Below are 20,409 nucleotides of genomic sequence, written 5' to 3'. Positions count from 1 at the left end.
TTAGAATGCACACACACCAATAATAAAATCTTCAGTTCAGTTCAGTCGTTCAGTCGTGTCCGACTCTCCGCGACCCCATGAATCACAGCACGCCAGGCCTCCCTGTTCATCACCAACTCACGGAGTTCACTCAGACTCATGTCCACAGAGTCGGTGATGCCATCCGGCCATCTCATTCTCCATCGTCCCCTTCTCCTCCTGCCCCCAACCTTTCCCAGCATCAGAGTCTTTTCCAGTGAGTCAACTCGTCGCATGAGGTGGCCAAAGTATTGCAGTTTCAGCTTTAGCATCAGTCCCTCCAATGAACATCCAGGATTGATCTCCTTTAGAATGGACTGGTTGGATCTCCTTGCAGTATAAGGGACTCTCAAGAGTCTTCTCCAGCACCACAGTTCAAAAGCATCGATTCTTCGGCGATCAGCTTTCTTCACAGTCCAACTCTCACATCCATACATGACCACGGGAAAAACCATAGCCTTGACTAGATGGACTTTTGTTGGCAAAGTAATGTCTCTGCTTTTTAATATACTATCAAGGTTGGTCATAACTTTCCTTCCAAGGAGCAAGCATCTTTTAATTTCATGGCTGCAATCAGCGTCTTACATAACTATTTTACCCCATAAATAATATAAATATATAACTTTGATAAATTTTAATACAAAAATGTAAAAAAACTGTATAACTTAAATGAAGCTATATTTAGAATTAAATAAATTAATAACTGTAAATATATGAATTAAAAAATATATAAATTTATTAACTGAGCATTTGACACAAAGAAGTAGAAAAAGAATAAAAAGAAAATACTAGGCAAAGTAAAGCATAGAAATCAATAAATAAAACTAAAGCAATAAATTAATTACTTACAAACAAAAAAGATTAAAATGCATGTGTGATCTGGGTCTTTGAAAAAGAACCATAACTAAAATGAATAATAAAATAGGTAAATGACTGTAGGCATCAAGACTCATCAAGACAAAAAATGAGAAGGAATAAGAATAGAAAAATAACCACAGATGGGAAAATGACAGTATGTATAAGAAATAGTTGCAAGGTCTACACAAAACCTGCAAGAAATGGACTCTTCATGAAAAATAAAAACTGCCAAAAATGACTCAAAAGAGAGAAAAATTAAACAGACCAACTGTGAAAGTTGTCAAAAAGCACCAGAGTTTTATCAATCATTCCAGAGTACAGAGTGAGAAGTAAGATTCCTTATTACTATTATGCAGCCATCGTAATAAGACAAATATCTGATAAAGTTAGTACCTAAGACTCACTCTGTGCTTAGTCGCTCACTGAAGTGGGTGGCCTATCCCTTCTCCAGGGGATCTTCCCTACCCAGGAATCGAATCGGGGTCTCCAGCATTGCAGGCAGATTTCTTACAAGCTGAGCTACCAGGGCCATAAAGCACACACTGTTTTCAATAGATGCTGATGAATACTCCTTTAATGTGGGGGAAAAAAAGGATCTCAAACTATACTACCCACTTAAAGATAAACTCTTATACCTATTCCTTTAGCTGGGAAGGCTATTATCACCACCTTTATGTAACTTCTTTCTGGAAATACTTCCCAAAGCAGTCTGACAAACACAGACATAGAGATGTGATTCAGAAATTTTAAAAACTAGAGAAGGAAAAATGATCATTACTTATAAATAATGTGATTTATACTTTGAAAGCCTAAAAAGTCTATTGAAAAATATCTTCTAAAAGTAAGAGAATTCAGTAAGTGGTTGAAAACTTAAGAAAAAAATTATTAGAAAGCATAATGGAAATTGTAAAATCTAATTCATAATAGCAAATGAAAGATTAAAATATTCAGAAATATACTTAAAAAGAACTGTGCAGGACTTTTATTGCATAATGTTAAAGCTCATCTAAAGAACATGGAAGACTGGAAGACTGAATATTTAGAAGAAACCAATTTCTCTAATCTATAAATTTATGGTAATTTGCTCAAATCCAATAACATCACAAAAATGATTTATCTTATAAATATGTGAGAATAGACATGAAGATTCTGAAACAAAAAACAATAAGTGAACATTAGTCAAATATTATTTTAGAATTATAAAGTTACATTAATTTAAACTATTTAGTGTTAGTACTGAAAAGACAAGTATATTAATGGAATACTAAACTCAACATTCAGAAAACTAAGATCATGGCATCTGGTCCCATCACTTCAAGGGAAATAGATGGGAAAACAGTGGAAACAGTGACAGACTTTATTTTTATGGGCTCCAAAATCACTGCAGATGGAGACTGCAGCCGGGAAATAAAAAGACGCTTACTCCTTGGAAGGAAAGTTATGACCAACCTAGGCAGCATATTAAATAGCAGAGACATTACTTTGCCAACAAAGGTCCGTCTAGTCAAGGCTATGGTTTTTCCAGTAGCCATGTATGGATGTGAGAGTTGGACTATAAACAAAGCTGAGCACCGAAGAATTGATGCTTTTGAATTGTGGTGCTGGAGAAGACCCTTGAGAGTTCCTTGGACTGCAAGGAGATCCAACCAGTCCATCCTAAAGGAAATCAGTCCCAAAGGACTGATGCTGAAGCTGAAACTCCAATACTTTGGCCACCTGATGCGAAGGACTGACTCATTGGAAAAGACGCTGATGATGGGAAAGATTGAAGGCGAGGGGAGAAGGGGATGACAGAGGATAAGATGGCTGGACGGCATCACCGATTCTATGGACATGAGTTTGAGTAAACTCCGGGAGTTGGTAATGGACAGGGAGGCCTGGCGAGCTGCAGTCCATGGGGTTGCAAAGAGTCAGATATGACTGAGTGAATGAGCTGACTGACTGACAATGACTCAAAAAATATACCAGAATATTTATAGATATATAGTGGGAAATATGTACAAATTATTCTAGTGGAAAATATATCAAATATTCATGGTGTGGTATAGGTATAACTCTCAACATATTTAGAAAATATAATAAATCTAGATGGCTACCCTAATCCTTACTCAAAAATAAATTCCAGATGTAAGATAGATTCAAAATTTTTTTTAATTTTAATGTACTAATAGAAATATAGTTACTTCTAAAAATTTATCCTATAGTGAGAGAGTCCCTTCTGATGAGGGTATAAAACCCAGAGACCATATATTTAAAAGAATAACAAGTATGGCAATAAAAAATACATTGAGCAAAAATACCATGAGCAAATATTTAAAATAACAGCACACTGGAAAATATTTACAACACTTTTGACACCAAAGCTAATATCCTTATAATAAGAACTCTTAAAAAGCCTTTGTTAAAAAGAGAAGCATCCTATATTAAAAAATGGTAAAGGACATGGATCTGAGAATAAAGAGACAATTAAATGACAACAAACATGAAAAAATACTCAACCTCAGTAGTCATTAAAAAATTCACACTGAAAAACACTGGGATATCATTTTCATCTCAAAAGTAATTTGGTGATGAGTATGGCAGGGGATGGGGAAGTTCTGCTAAAATGGTTGGTAGGAATAAATATTGGTAAGATTCCTTTGGAAGGACAATCTATCAAAATAGAAAATGTGTATATCCCTTGTGTCAGTTACTGAATTTCTAGGAATTCACCCTGCAGATACACTCTGACATATGTAAATAGAAAGGTACATAGGTATTTGCGACAGCATTGTAGCCATAACCAAAAGTCAGAAAATAAGTCAAATATCTTCAGTAGGGAACACTTAGACTGTGATATACAAACATACTGTGAAGCATTACTCAGCCAAAGAGTAAGCTAGGGCTACACGGAGTGAAATGGGGAAATGTCCAAGGTAGATTATGTGATAAAGCAAGCAAGATACAGAACACTGCTCCGCATAAGTCCACTTGTAATTTTTAGAGTGTACACATATGTGTGCAGATGCTCACCTACACGGGGAAATCTCTGAAAGGCAAGACAAGGATGGCAAACCTGATGGCCTGAGAGGAGTAGGACAAGGAAAACAGGGTAGGTGTTTTCTTTTCTCATTGTATACCCTTCTGCACTACATGTGTTCATAGTAATGTTTTTTTTTAACTTTCTGAAACTATTTTTTTTTTACTTTAGATTTTTTTAAATTTATTTCTTTTTTACTGAAGGATAATTGCTTTACAGAATTTTGCTGCTTTCTGTCAAACCTTAACATGAATCAGCCATAGGTATACATATGTCCCCTCCTTTTTGAACCTCCCCCCATCTCCCTCCCCATCCCACCCCTCTAGGTTGATACAGAGCCTCTGTTTGAGTTTCCTGAGCCATACAGCAAATTCCCATTGGCTATCTACATCATCAAAAAGTCTACAAACAATAAATGCTGAAGAGGGTGTGGATAAAAGAAAACGCTCTTGCACTGTTGATGGGAATGTAAACTGATACAGCCACTATGGAAGAAGGTATGGAGATTCCTTAAAAAACTAGGAATAAAACCACCATATGACCCAGCAATCCCATTCCTAGGCATATACCCTGAGGAAACCAAAATTGAGAAAGACACATGTATCCCATTGTTCATTGCAGCACTATTTACGATAACTGGAACATGGAAGCAACCTAGACATCCATCGACAGATGAATGGATAAAGAAGTTGTGGTACATGTACACAATGAAACTATTTTTTTTTTAGTTTTTATCTTATATTGAAGTATAGTTGATTTACACTGTGTTAGTTTCAGGTGTACTGCAAACTGATTCACTTATACATATACATATATCCATTCTTTTCAGATTCTTTTTCCATATAGGTTATTACAGAATAATGATTAGAGCTCCCTGTGCTATACAATAGACCCTTATTGATTATTTTATATATCAGTTCAGTTCAGTCGCTCAGTCGTGTCCAACTCTCCGCGACCCCATGAATCACAGCACGCCAGGCCTCCCTGTCCATCACCAACTCACGGAGTTCACTCAAACTCATGTCCACAGAGTCGGTGATGCCATCCACCCATCTCACTCTTGGTCGTCCCCTTCTCCTCCCACCCCCAACCTTTCCCAGCATCAGAGTCTTTTCCAGTGAGTCAACTCGTCGCATGAGGTGGCCAAAGTATTGCAGTTTCAGCTTTAGCATCAGTCCTTCCAATGAACACCCAGGATCGATCTCCCTTAGAATGAACTGGTTGGATCTCCTTGCGGTACAAGGGACTCTCAAGATTCTTCTCCAGCACCACAGTTCAAAAGCATCAATTCTTCGGTGATCAGCTTTCTTCACAGTCCAACTCTCACATCCATACATGACCACGGGAAAAACCATAGCCTTGACTAGATGGACCTTTGTTGGCATAGCAGTGTATATATGTTAATACCAAACTCCTAGTTTATCCCTCTCCCCCATCTTTCCCCTTTGGTAACCATAAGTTTGTTTTCTGCAACTGTGAGTCTCTTTCTGTTTTGGAAATAAATTCATTTTTTTAGATGCCACATATAAGTGATATCATATGATATTTGTCCTTCTCTGCCTGTCTTACTTCACTTAGTATGATAATCATCTGTGTTGCTGAAAATGGCATTATTTCATTCTTTTCCAAGGCTGGGTAATATTCCATTGTATATAAGTAACACATCTTCTTTACCCATTCCTCTGCTGATCGACATTAAGATTGCTCCCATGGATTTGGGAAAAAATAAAATGCAAAGACATGAAAAAAAAAAAAAGATTGCTCCCATGTCTTGCCTATTGTAAATAGTGCTGCAGTGAACAATGGGGTACATGTATCTTTCCAAAGTATGGTTTTCTCCAGATAAATGCACAGGAGTGGGGTTGCTAGATCATATGGTAGGTCTGCTTTCAGTTTATTTAAGGAACCTCTGTACTATTCTCTGTGGTGGTTGTACTAATTTACATTCCCACCAACACACCCTCTCCAGCATCTGTTGCTTGTAGTCTTTTGGATGATGGCCATTCTGACTGATGTGAAGTGATACCTCATACTATTTGCATTTTTCTAGTAATTAATGATGGTGAACATCTTTCATGTGCCTTCTGGCCATCTGTATGTCTTCTTTGGAAAATGTCTTTTAGATCTTCTGCCCATTTTTTGATTGGGTTTGCTTTTTTTATATTGAGCTACAAGAACTGTTTGAATATTTTGGAGATTAATCCTTTGTCGGTCACATTTTTGGCAAATATTTTCTCCAAGTCTGTGCTGTGCAAACTATTTTAAGTATAATTAGGCCCCACTGGCTTATTTTTGTTTTTATTTTCATTGAACTAGGAGGCAGGTCCAAAAATATCTTGCAGTGATTTATGTCAAAGAGTGTTCAGCCCATGCTTTTCTCTAACAGTTTTATAGTATCTGCTCTTACATTTAGATCTTCAATCCATTATGAATTTATTCCTGTGTGTGATGTTAAAGAGTATTCTAATTTTATTATTTTACATGTAGCTGTCCAGTTTTCCCAGCATCATTTACTGAAGAGGCTTTTTTCTCCATTATATATTCTTGCTCCCTTTGTCATAGATTAATTGACCACTAATTGTGTGGGTTTATTTCTGGGATTTCTGTCCTGTTCCATTGATCTGTATTTCTGTTTTTGTGCCAGTTCCATACTGCTTTGATTACTGTAGCTTTGTAGTATAGTCTGAAGTCCGGAAGCCTGATTCCTCCAATTCCATGTTTCTTTCTTAGGATTGCTTTGGCTATTTAGGGCCTTTAGTGTTTCCAATCAAATTTTTTAATTTTTTTGTGCTACTTCTGTGAAAAAGTGTCATTGGTAATTTGATAGGGATTGCACAGAATCTGTATATTGCCCTAGGTAGTAGTTTTGACAGTATTGATTCATCTAATTCAGGAAAATGGTATATCTTTCCATCTGTGTCATCTTTGATTTCTTTCATCAGCATTGTATAGCTTTCAGAGTACAGGTTTTTTGCCTCCTAGGTATTTTATTCTTTTATATGTGATGGTAAATGGAATTGTGAAACTAATTTTTATAATAAATATATGGGATCTAATTTTCTTGTGGTCATGGTCTTCTAAGATCTAGGATAATTGTGCTCCACGCATTCTATTTTGATTACTTAATTCTCATAAAGACAGAACTATAGGATATTATGACACCCACTGTACTCATACGGAAACGGCTTTGAAAAGATTAAGTAACTCTCTAAAGCTCACTCTGTCATGGTCGGGATTTGAGTTTCATTGAAATCTGTTTGAGTTCAAACCCACAATACAATCCTGAACGCTGTCCTCCAATTTTCCCAACTGATCAGGACACTGCAAGATCATTTTCTCTCTCAGTCTCAGCAGGCTCTGGCAGAGAGCAAATTCACAAGAATTATCTAATGAACGAATGAAAGGTGCATGGATTTAATAGATTATTCATGGGTCTTAGTTCATCACAGTAATTAGGTAAAATTCAGAAAACACCTAGTAAGGAAACAATAAGACCTTTACCTAGATTCTCTCATTAGCACTATCTTATTTTATGGCATAAGTCAGCCGGTTCACATTCCCCAGCCTGTCCCCATGTATAAACAAAGTCACATGACTCAGTTTTAACCAATGGAATGTTAGGGGAAGTGATGAATGCTGCATTCTGAACTTAAATATCAACAAATATTTTAATATGGCTTAGAAAATAAATAACATTTACATTGTTCTATGAGTTGGAGTAAACTCTGGGAGTTGGTGATAGACAGGGAGGCTTGGTGTGCTGCAGTTCATGGGGTCACAAAGAGTCAGACACGACCGAGCAAATGAACTAAACTGACTGATAGGATTTTATATAGCTGATTTTTTTCTTTATAACCCCAACATGCTTTTCCATTATCTTTTAGCATTTAATGTTACAGATGAGAAGTTCAGTATTTTCCTGATTAGTTTTCAATTGTAAGTAACTTGTTCTTTCTTTCTGGAAGATTGTAAGAATTATATCATCTTGGGATTTCAGATTTTACCAAAATATTGCCTGCTGAAAGTTATTTGTTATCAGTCTTGCTTTGAATTTGATAAATCCTTTTAATCTGCAAATTCAGATCTGTTTTCAACTCAGGGCACCCTCTCTCCTTATTACTTATTAGGCCATTAATTCTCTTCCTAATTCCTTTTGAAATGCTGTTTATCACATGTTGAGTCTTTGAAATACTTCCCAAACTTCTTTTTCCTCAGAACTTCTTTCTTTAAATCCTTTCTCAAGGCTTTGAGATATTTCTCCCACTTGGCTTCACAGTGACCATCCTCTTCTTCAGTCTGCTAAATTGCTGAATTGAGAAATCATGTGGTTTTTGGTGCACTTGAGACTCCCACTGTGTCCCTGTCAGCTTTAGTTCAGACTGTCAATGGTCATGCTCCAGCAAGCCATTCATGGAAAGGGTTCTACTAGTTCTGACTCACTTATTTCTCTTTTGACTTCTAAGACCACTTAGTTGAGTTTTCATTCCATTTTGTCTATGCACTTACGTTAAGACTGGTGGTTGGAGTCTCCTAACTGGTGTCAGGCACACAAATATGGGGGAAATACTTTCTACTCCCAAAAGAATGGCCATTTATAAACCAGAAGATTGTCAGTTGCCTGATATGAAGGGTGCTTCCACATTCTACCACAAGGTAGGTCCTTACACCTTGGTCCAAGGGCCAGGGCAGATCCAGCTCCTGCTTGGCTTCCTGGGGACCAATAAACCAGACATTCTCAAGGCTGATGTCACCCGTTCCCTCAGAAAAACATTTTCTCAGAATCCTCCATGCAGACCTTTCCTTATCCTGATGGGGCAATAACCTTTTCAGCTCTGTTTCTGTTCTTGAGAAAGAAAGCCCTCTGCCCAATATTCCCTCATCAACTCAGCCTCAACACTCCCCCACCTAGATCAGGAGAAGGAGAAGTTGGGAGTTGAAAGTGAAGGAGAAGAAGGCTGAAGCTAGTTGATCAACTTGCCAGAATCAAACTCTCCTGTGTTATAAACTGTCTTACTTCTGTTCTTAAGTGAAAGGAAAGGGAAAAAATAGTCAAGGCAGGACTGATAGAATGAAATAGCATCATTCAATATCCAGCAAGAATCATGGTCATGATGTCAGAGGAAAAAATCCTGTTTTGGAAAATAGACAACCTGCTCACTGGCTTAGCGACACTTGCAAGAGACCTCATGGTCCTGAATCTCAATTTTCCCTTTGTTACATGAAGATGTTAGACTCTGCTATGAACAGAATATTTTTGTCTTCCCAAATTCAAATATCAAAGCCTAATCCCCAGTGTGATGGTGTATGAAGGAGTGGTCTTTGGCATTAATTATGTCATGAGAGTGGAGCTTTCTTGAATGGGATCAGTGTCCCTATAAGAAGAGACACAGGTACAATCTCTCTTGGCCATGTGAGTACACAGGAAAAAGGTGACTGTCTATATCCTGGGAAGCAGGCACTTCCAAGCAGCTGACCTGCCAGTACCTTGATCTCACACTTCCCAGCCTTCAGAATTATGAGAAATAACTACTATTTAAGCCACCAGTCTATGAACTTCAGTTATAGCAGCCTGAACTGAGACAGAGTTATCCCCAAGGCATAGTCCAGCATTAAAACACTCTGAGTCTCTTTTATTTTCTGAAATTACTTATATTCAAGGAATGCTTTGCTAAGGAAAAAAGTTTTGTAATAAATTTCAACATGGGTTTGAGAAGTGGTTATGTCTTGCGAGCCTGTAAATCACTTCTGAAGCATCTTAAGTTCCTCACTGCCTCCATACGCTACAACCTGTGCCAAAGGATTACAAGATATCAGCTATCCAGTAAGAGTCCTGCTTTGAGCATATTGGCCAAATCTGGGAGGAAAAGACAGTGCTATCTCAATCAGCTAATTTGTTGGATTCAGATTCATAGTGTCAGAGATAGAGCTCTCTAGATTTCACCAAGTCAAGCTCCATCTCCCAATTCATGTTCAGCCTGACTCCAATATGACTCAGAATCTAGAAGTGCAATAGAGCAAGAATTAAGACAAACAAGGCCAGACATTTTCAAAAACAGTGAAAGCTCAGTTCTTCCATCTGCCCAGCTGTTTCTAAAACCACAACACCAAGAAGCTATAAACACAAGTTATGACCTGGAGCTCAGTGCCTTCGATCCTACAGAATAAACAAAGAAGAAAGAGAATAGGGAGTCACAGGGATTAGGTCCCTGGGCTGTGGTCCAATCATCCTCCCTGATGACCAGAAAGATTTGTGGAAGCTGACTATAAAATGTCCTTGTGATGTTAACCAGCCTGTCCCAGGCCACTTGACTAGTCCGTTACACATGAATGAATTCATCACACTCATTCAGTTCAAGCATTAGAGACTCAACTATGTCACCAGCTTGTCCCCCCTTTCCAAATCTGATATTGATTTCATTGACTCCAAAGCTCCCAATGTCTGTTTATGGAACCAAACTCAGCCCTCAAGCCTGGCATTCAACCCAAATTCTCTAGAACTGGTCTCCATCTTCCTTCCTCACACTCGCACCTGTGTTAATGCCTTTTCTGAGAAACTCTCGATAAACTTTCCACTTAAATGAGCCTGGTCTACAGGACCACGCCTGGAATAAGCCTGTCTTGCTGAGTGAAAGTAAAGTTCTCCTCTCTTAGACTTACTTGAAGTGGCTGGGACATTTGAGGGTGTTTGTGAAAAGGTTGGCTTGAAGCTCAACATTCAGAAAACAAAAATCATGGTATCTGGTCCCATCACTTCATGGGAAATAGATGGAAAAACAGTGGAAACAGTGTCAGACTTTATTTTGGGGGGCTCCAAAATCACTGCAGATGCTGATTGCAGCCATGAAATTAAAAGACGCTTACTCCTTGGAAGGAAAGTTATGACCAGCCTCAGTTCAGTTCAGTTCAGTCGCTCAGCCTAGATAGCATATTAAAAAGCAGAGACATTACTTTGCCAACCAAGGTCCGTCTAGTCAAGGCTATGGTTTTTCCCGTGGTCATGTATGGATGTGAGAGTTGGACTGTGAAGAAAGCTGATCGCTGAAGAATTGATGCTTTTGAAGTGTGGTGTTGGAGAAGACTCTTGAGAGTCCCTTGGACAGCAAGGAGGTCCAACCAGTCCATTCCAAAGGAGATCAATCCTGGGTGTTCATTGGAAGGACTGATGCTAAAGCTGAAACTGCAATACTTTGGCCACCTCATGTGACGAGTTGACTCACTGGAAAAGTCTCTGATGCTGGGAAAGGTTGGGGGCGGGAGGAGAAGTGGACGACAGAGAATGAGATGGCTGGCTGGCATCACTGACTCTATGGACATGAGTTTGAGTGAACTCCGTGAGTTGGTGATGGACAGGGAGGCCTGGCGTGCCGATTCATGGGGTCGCAGAGAGTCGGACACGACTGAACGACTGAAATGAACTGAACTGAACTGAATACAGACATTAGTGGTACATTAGAAAAGCAAACAGCCCTGAATGCCAGGATGTTGAATTTTACCCTAAAGAATACTGAGGGATTTTAAAGGTTTTGGAGAAGAAAAAACTTTAATCAGATCTGTCTATACTTTAAAAAGACTACCCTGGATCCACTGTGAGAATAGATATGAGTGAGACCAGAGGAAAAGAAAGATCTACAGAGTGGTAGAGTTACACAGAAGGATGTTGCTATAGGTCATAGCAATAAAAGCAGATAAAAGTGTGCAATGTCCTAATAGAGTTAGAGAAGTGAGTTTGACAGATATGAATCTTGAGATGCCTCCTCATTGTCTTCAGATGGAGCGTGGCCCTCCTGACACCTTGACTTCAAGCTTTTAGATTCTAGAATTGTGAAAGAATGTATTTGTATTGTATTAAGCTACCCAATTTGCGGTACTTTCCAAGGCAACCTCAGGAAACCAACATAGTAGGGAGGGAAGGGGAAGGGGTGAGCCAACACCAGCAATAGCTAAGAGCAAGGAAGGGAAGATAAAAGTTACCAGCAGCACTTCCAATTTATGAAGTATCACGTTAAGATCTTTGTAAATTAGTTTCATGTAATCTGTGCAATAGCCCTATTACTGGTCTCCTATTACTGGTCATTAGGCATGGTTTTTTCCCAGTTTTTACAAATAAAGTAACCGAAAGTTAATTAACTTTTTCAAGGTTACTTGATTAGTAGCCCAATTCAAGACTGGAGGCTATCTGGCTTTAAATCTCATGTTATATTTCCAGACATATACAGAGATGGGAACTCAGTTAATGTGATTGTGTCAATGAGTCTCTGAAGAATAATCATTAGACATTAAATCTGAAAGATGTCTTAAGGACACATTATTAAGTGGAGAAAGCTTTGGAATAAACACAGGCACTTGTGCTTGACTGAACACCAGTAAGAAGCCATTTGCATTTCTCTAATAATCAGAGATGTTGAGCATTTTTTCATGTGTTTATTGACCATCTGTATGACTTCTTTGAAGAAATGTCTGTTTAGGTCTTCTGTCCATTTTTTGATTGAGCTATTTGGTTTTCTGATGTTGAGCTGTATGAGATGCCTATATATTTTGGAGATTAATCCTTTGTCAGATGCTTCATTTGCAATTATTTTCTACCATTCTGTGGACTGTCTTTTAATCTTATTTATTGTTTACTTTGCAGTGAGGATCACCTCACACCAATTAGAATGGCCATCATCAAAAAAACTACAAACTACAAATAAATACTGGAGAGGATGTGAAGAAAAGGGAACCCTTATACTGCAAGGAGATCCAACCAGTCCATTCTAAAGGAGATCAATCCTGGGTGTTCATTGGAAGGACTGATGCTAAAGCTGAAACTGCAATACTTTGGCCACCTCATGCGACGAGTTGACTCACTGGAAAAGACTCTGATGCTGGGAAAGGTTGGGGGCGGGAGGAGAAGGGGACGATGGAGAATGAGATGGCTGGATGGCATCACCGACTCTGTGGACATGAGTTTGAGTGAACTCCAGGAGTTGGTGATGGACAGGGAGGCCTGGCGTGCTGTGATTCATGGGGTCACGAAGAGTCGGACATGACTGAGCGACTGAACTGACTGACTGACTGACTGACTGCACTGTTGGTAAATTGTTACAGACACTATGGAGAACAGTATGGAGATTCCTTAACAAACTAGGAATAAAGCTACAAAATGAAACAGCAATCTTATAACTGGGCATATACCCTGAAAAAATCACAATTAAAAAAGACACATATTCCCCCAATGTTCATTGCAGCACTATTTACAATACCCAGGAAGGACATTAAAGGCAACCTAGATGTCCATCGAAAGATGAGGGGATAAAGAAGTTGTGGTACATCTATACAGCGGAATATTACTCAACCATAAAAAGAAAAGAATTTGAGTCAGTTGTACTGAGCTGGATTAACCTAGAGCCTGTTATATAGAGTGAAGTAAGTCAGAAAGAAAACACATATTGTCTATTAACACATGTATATGGAATCTAGAAGAATGGTACAGATGAACATATTTACAGAGAAGAAATGGAGATGTAGACATAGAGAATGGACTTGTGGACACAGTAGGGAAAGGAGAGGCTAGAAGAAATTGAGAAAGTAGTGCTGATATATACACATTATCATGTGTAAAATACGTAATTAGTAGGAAGCTGCTATATGACACAGAGAGCCCAGCCTGGTGTCCTGTGAACCTAGAGGGGTAGAATGGGTAGCGGAGGCTCTAGAGGAAGGGTATATATGTATATATATACACATATATATTATATATATATATAATTATGAGTGATTCATGATTATAAGAGAAGCTAAAGGCAAAGGAGAAAAGGAAAGATAATCCATCTGAATGCAGAGTTCCAAAGAATAGCAATGAGAGATAAGAAAGACTTTCTCAGTGATCAATGCAAAGAAAAAGAGGAAAACAATAGAATGGGAAAGACTAGAGATCTCTTCAAGAAAATGAGAGATACCAAGGGAACATTTCATGCAAAGAAGGGATCAATAAAGGACAGAAATGGTATGGACCTAACAGAAGCAGAAGATATTAAGAAGAGGTGGCAAGAATACACAGAAGAACTATACAAAAAAAAATACTCATGACACAGGTAATAACGATGGTGTGATCAGTCACCTAGAGCCCGACATCCTGGAATGTGAAGTCAAGTGGGCCTTAGGAAGCATCACAATGAACAAAGCTAGTGGAGGTGATGGAATTACAGCTGAGCTATTTCAAATCCTAAAAGTTGATATTAAAGTGTTGCACTCAGTATGCCAGCCAATTTGGAAAACTGAGCAGTGGCCACAGACTGGAAAAAAGTCAGTTTTCACTCCAATCCCAAAGAAAGGCAATGCCAAAGAATGTTCAAACTACCACACAACTGCACTTATCTCACATGCTAGTAAAGTAATGCTCAAAATTCTCCAAGCCAAGTTTCAACAGTATGTGAATTGTGAAATTCCAGATGTTCATGCTGGATTTAGAAAAGGCAGAGGAACCAGAGATCAAATTGTCGACATCCGTTGGATCATCGAAAAAGCAAGAGAGTTCCAGAAAAAATCTACTTCTTCTTTATTGATTATGCTAAAGCCTTTGACTGTGTGGATCACAATGAACTGTGGAAAATTCTGAAAGAGATGGGAATAACAGACCACCTACCTGCCTCCTGAGAAATCTGTATGCAGGTCAAGAAGCAACAGTTAGAACCGGACATGTAGCAACAGACTGGTTTCAAATTGGGAAAGGAGTACATCAAAGATGTATATTGTCACCCTATTTATTTAACTTACATGCAGAGTACATCGTGCGAAATGCCAGGCTGGATGACGCACAAGCTGGAATCAAGATTGCAGGAGAAATATCAATAACCTCACATATGCAGATGACACCACCCTTATGTCAGAAAGTGAAGAAGAACTAAAGAGCCTCTTGATGAAACTGAAAGAGCACAGTGAAAAAGTTGGTTTAAAACTCAACATTCAGAAAACTAAGATCATGGCATCTGGTCCCATCACTTCATGGACACAGTGAGTTTATTTTAGGGGGCTCAAAAATCACTGCAGATGGAAGCTGCAGTCATGAAATTAAAAGACGTTTTGCTCCTTGGTAGAAAAGCTATGACCAACCTAGACAGCATATTAAAAAGCAGAGACATTACTTTGTCAGCAAAATTCCAGCTAGTCAAAGCTATGGTTTTTCCAGTGGTCATATATGGATGTGAGAGTTGGACTGTGAAGAAAACTGAGTGCCAAAGAATTGATGCTTTTGAACTGTGGTGTTAGAGAAGACTCTTGAGAGTCCCTTGGACTGCAAGGAGATCCAACCAGTCCATTCTAAAGGAGATCAGTCCTGGGTGTTCATTGGAAGGACTGATGTTGAAGTTGTAACTCTAATGCTTTGACCAGCTGATGCAAAGAACTGACTCATTGGAGAAGACCCTGATGCTGGGAAAGACTGAAGGCGGGAGAAGAAGGGGATCACAGAGGGTGAGATGGTTGGATGGCATCACCAACTCGACAGACATTAGTTTGAGCAACCTTGGGAGTTGGTAATGGAAGCCTGGCATGCTGCAGCACATGTTGCAAAGAGTTGGACATGACTGAGGGACTGAACTAAACTGAACTGATGAATGGTTCATATAACTGTACAGCAGAACCCACCGTGCACTGAAAGCAGTCATTCTCCAATAAAATAACATAAATAAAAGGCTCTTTTTTGTATGTGTTTTAAAAAAAAGAAGCCATGGTCTTTTCCCACCTAGCTCATCTGTTGACCAGATAGGATTATAGAGGTACCACACACCTTTCTTCCTCAACAGAGCCCAGAGTCTCCCAATCAAGGCCAGACAGGTGGGATGGTGGGTCAGGGTTACAATGTCAGCAACGGACAGTGTCTTCCTACCCCAGTGGACTCCAGAAACTGGGGTCCAGAAAAACACCTCTACCAAACAAAGAGCAACTGTTCACATATTCAAACAATCCCCTTTGCCAGAATTCTGGTCAGTGTTTGATTGCACACATACCCACAAAGTTAGATAAGATTAAGCAGATAAAAAAGAGATTCAGTTCAGTTCAGTTTAGTTCAGTTGCTCATCGTGTCTGATTCTTTGCGACCCCATGAATCACAGCACTCCAGGCCTCCCTGTCCATCACCAACTCCTGGAGTTCACTCAAACTCATGTCTATCAAGTCGGTGATGCCATCCAGCCACCTCATTCTCTGTCATCCCCATCTCTTCCTGCCCCCAATCCCTCCAAGCATCAGAGTCTTTTCCAGTGAGTCAACTCGTCGCATGAGGAGGCCAAAGTATTGCAGTTTCAGCTTTAGCCTCAGTCCTTCCAATGAACACCCAGGACTGATTTCCTTTAGAATGGACTGGTTGGATCTCCTTGCAGTCCAAGAGACTCTCAAGAGTCTTCTCCAGCACCACAGTTCAAAAGCATCAATTCTTCAGCGATCAGCTTTCTTCACAGTCCAACTCTCACATCCATACATGACCACGGGAAAAACCATAGCCTTGACTAAATGGACCTTTGTCAGCAAAGTAATGTCTCTGCTTTTTAATATGCTATCTAGGTTGGTCATAACTTTCCTTCCAAGGAGGAAAGGTCTTTTAATTTCATGGCTGCAATCAGCATCCCCAGTGATTTCTCAGCCCAAAAAAATAAAGTCTGACACTGTTTCCACTGTTTCCTCATCTATTTCCCATGAAGTGATGGGACCAGATGCCATGATCTTTGTTATCTGAATGTTGAGCTTCAAGCCAACCTTTATACTCTCCTCTTTCACTTTCATCAAGAGGCTTTTGAGTACCTCTTCACTTTCTGCCGTAAGGGTGGTGTCCTCTGCATATCTGAGGTCATTGATATTTCTCCTTGCAATCTTGATTCCAGTTTGTGCTTCTTCCAGTCCAGGGTTCCTCATGATGTACTCTGCATATAAGTTAAATAAGCAAGGTGACAATATACAACCTTGACGTACACCTTTTCCTATTTGGAACCAGTCTGTTGTTCCATGACTGGTTCTAACTGTTGCTTCCTGACCTGCATACAGGTTTCTCAAGAGACAGGTCAGGTGGTCTGGTATTCCCATCTCTTTCAGAATGTTCCACAGTTTATTGTGATCCACACAGTCAAAGGCTTTGGCATAGTCAATGAAGCAGAAATAGATGTTTCTCTGGAACTCTTTTGCTTCCTCCATGATCCATCAGATGTTGGCAATTTGATCTCTGGTGTCTCTGCCTTTTTTCTAAAACCTGCTTGAACATCTGGGAGTTCACGGTTTACATATTGCTGAAGCCTGGCTTGGAGAATTTTGAGCATGACTTTACTAGCATGTGAGATGAGTGCAATTGTGCAGTAGTTTGAGCATTCTTTGGCATTGCCTTTCTTTGGGATTGGAATGAAGACTGACCTTTTCCAGTCCTGTGGCCACTGCTGAGGTTTCCAAATTTGTGGCATATTGAGTGCAGCACTTTCACAGCATCACCTTTCAGGATTTGAAATAGCTCAATTGGAATTCCATCACCTCCACTAGCTTTGTTCGTAGTGATGCTTTCTAAAGCCCACTTGACTTCACATTCCAAGATGTCTGGCTCCAGGTGAGTGATCTCACCATCGTGATTATCTTGGTCGTGAAGATCTTTTTTGCACAGTTCTTCTGTGTATTCTTGCCACCTCCTCTTAATATCTTCTGCTTCTGTAAGGCCCAAACCATTTCTGTCCTTTATTGTACCCATCTTTCCATGAAATATTCCCTTTGTATCTCTAATTTTCTTGAAGAGATCTCTTGTTTTTCCTATTCTGTTGTTTTCCTCTATTTCTTTGCATTGATCACTGAGGAAGGCTTTCTTATCTCTCCTTGCTATTCTTTGGAACTCTGCATTCAGATGCTTATATCTTTCCTTTTCTCCTTTGCTTTTTGCTTCTCTTCTTTTCACAGCTATTTGTAAGGCCTCCTCAGACAGCCATTTTACTTTTTTGCATTTCTTTTCCATGAGGATGGTCTTGGTCCCTGTCTCCTGTACAATGTCACGAACCTACATCCATAGTTCATCAGACACTCTATCAGATCTATTCCCTTAAATCTATTTCTTACTTCCACTGTATAATCATAAGGGATTTGATTTAGGAAAAAAGAGATTACCTTGGGTTAAAAGAGAGCTCTGTAGCTCAGACGGTAAAGCGTCTGCCTACAATGTGGGAGACCCGGGTTCAATCCCTGGGTTGGGAAGATCCCCTGGAGAAGGAAATGGCAACCCACTCCAGTATTCTTGCCTGGAAAATCCCATGGACTGAGGAGCCTTGTAGGCTACAGTCCATGGGGTCGTAAAGAGTTGGACACAACTGAGCAACTTCACTTCACTTCACCTTGGGTTAAGGAGAAGCAGGCTGTGGATAGGGAAAGAGAAAACTGAAGTTCTCTGTCAACATACCACACAACACATGCACACAAAAACTCACATGTGCCCATTACATGCACATGTAAAAACCCTGTGTATATGCAAACATGGAAGCATGCATGTGCATGCCCCCTCACACACACACATCTCTACAGGACAACTCCCTCACTTGTGGCAGGAGGCATGGGGTAGTGTTCCTGTAGATTTTACTTCTCTGAAGAAACCTCTCTTACTGCCACCACTGGGATAGCTTAGGGGGAGGGTGTGAAGGGTGCAGCGTCAGTGTGACTCCCTGAGAGCCTGGCAAGTTTATGTCTTCAAGTTCATGACTCTGAGCCTGCTGGTGGATCGTGCCTGGGAAAATTCTCAGAGTATCCCTCTAGGTCATTTATGCATTTTCTGATCAGGATAGAGGGAAAAGATTGTTATTTTTGAGAAGCAGGAAGAGAGAGGAGGTCATCTCTTTCCACTGAGGACAGATTAACAGCTGTCATTTTAATGGCAGTAACTGACAGTAACAGCTTGATGGCATCATATTTAATAGGGAGAGACGAGCTCACCTCCTGCCCTGGTTGCTATGTACAGAGTTCCAAAGAAGCCATAACAAAGGCTGGGAGAGTCACTGCTTAGGGTGGAAGGGAACAGGGTCTGTCCCCAAAGAAGAGGGGCTTGCTTTGTTCACTCTCATTGGAATTTATGAGGTCTGAAGAATTTATGAGTTTATAGAAGTGACCCCAGAGGCAGCCAAACTCCTTTGAATTGCTTAGACAGCCTTTGCTCCAAGTGACTTCCCTAAGCAATTACTGAACTTGGGAGAATGTAACTAAAGAATTCAGGTCTCCTGGGGTCATATTTAGGCATAAGGGAAGGTTTCCTGGCATTTTCAAAAGAGAATCAGCTCCATTTTTACCCCGTTTGGGAGTTCACTGACCCACCAGCAACTGGTCATTCCTCAGTGGATGATAAGAAATGAGCCGTATCATTTTAGATGTGGAAATGAAAGCTCTAAGCAGGTTTCATTAGCCCTGAGGGAGAAAAGAAGCATATGTTCCAAGAATAAATATGTATGAGTTTAAGAAATAAGCAGACTTAGCTTCTTTGCTTCCCACCCCATACCCACCCGGGGAAGACAGAAATTGAGGACACATGTTGCTGAGGCTGGGCAGTGGTTGTAGCCATTGTACTCTTGCCAGATCCCCTTCAGAAGTCAGTGCTGCTGACTGTAATGGTGGCTGAGAGCCCAAGGCAGGGAACTGACAAATCTAGTGGTTTGAGATTAAAAGAACTGCCTCCAGGAGCGCTCCAAGGAGCAGAGGAGGCAACAGACACTTGTCCTGAAACTAGCAGGTACAAAGAGCTGTGTGGGGATGATGTTAGCCAAGAGGGTTTAGAACAAATGCTATGATGTGGACGGTCTGTATCTATAGTGCAGTCACAATTTATAGTAAGTCGCATTTTGTCTATCAGTTCAGTTCTGTTCAATCGTTCAGTCGTGTCCGACTCTCCGCGAACCCATGAATCACAGCATGCCAGGCCTCCCTGTCCATCACCAACTCCCGGAGTACAGCACTCAAACTCGTGTCCACAGAGTCAGTGATGCCATCCAGCCATCTCATTCTCTGTCGTCCCCTTCTCCTCCCACCCCCAACCTTTCCCAGCATCAGAGACTTTTCCAGTGAGTCAACTCGTCACATGAGGTGGCCAAAGTATTGCAGTTTCAGCTTTAGCATCAGTCCTTCCAATGAACACCCAGGATTGATCTCCTTTAGAATGGACTGGTTGGATCTCCTTGTGGTACAAGGGACTCTCAAGAGTCTTCTCCAACACCACAGTTCAAAAGCATCAATTCTTCGGCGATCAGCTTTCTTCACAGTCCAACTCTCACATCCATACATCACCATGGGAAAAAACCATAGCCTTGACTAGACGGACCTTGGTTGGCAAAGTAATGTCTCTGCTTTTTCATATACTATCAAGGTTGGTCATAACTTTCCTTCCAAGGAGTAAGCGTCTTTTAATTTCATGGCTGCAATCAGCATCTGCAGTGATTTTGGAGCCCAGAAAAATAAAGCCAGCCACTGTTTCCACTGTTTCCCCATCTATTTCCCATGAAGTGATGGTACCGGATGCCACGATCTTAGTTTTCTGA

The sequence above is a fragment of the Moschus berezovskii genome, chromosome 20, assembly GCF_049115385.1.
Source record: "Moschus berezovskii isolate FMDL1 chromosome 20, NW_MosBer_1.0, whole genome shotgun sequence".
Lineage (NCBI taxonomy): Eukaryota > Metazoa > Chordata > Mammalia > Artiodactyla > Moschidae > Moschus > Moschus berezovskii.
The sequence above is the reverse complement of the archived record's forward strand: the minus strand, read 5'-3'. Positions refer to the sequence as shown.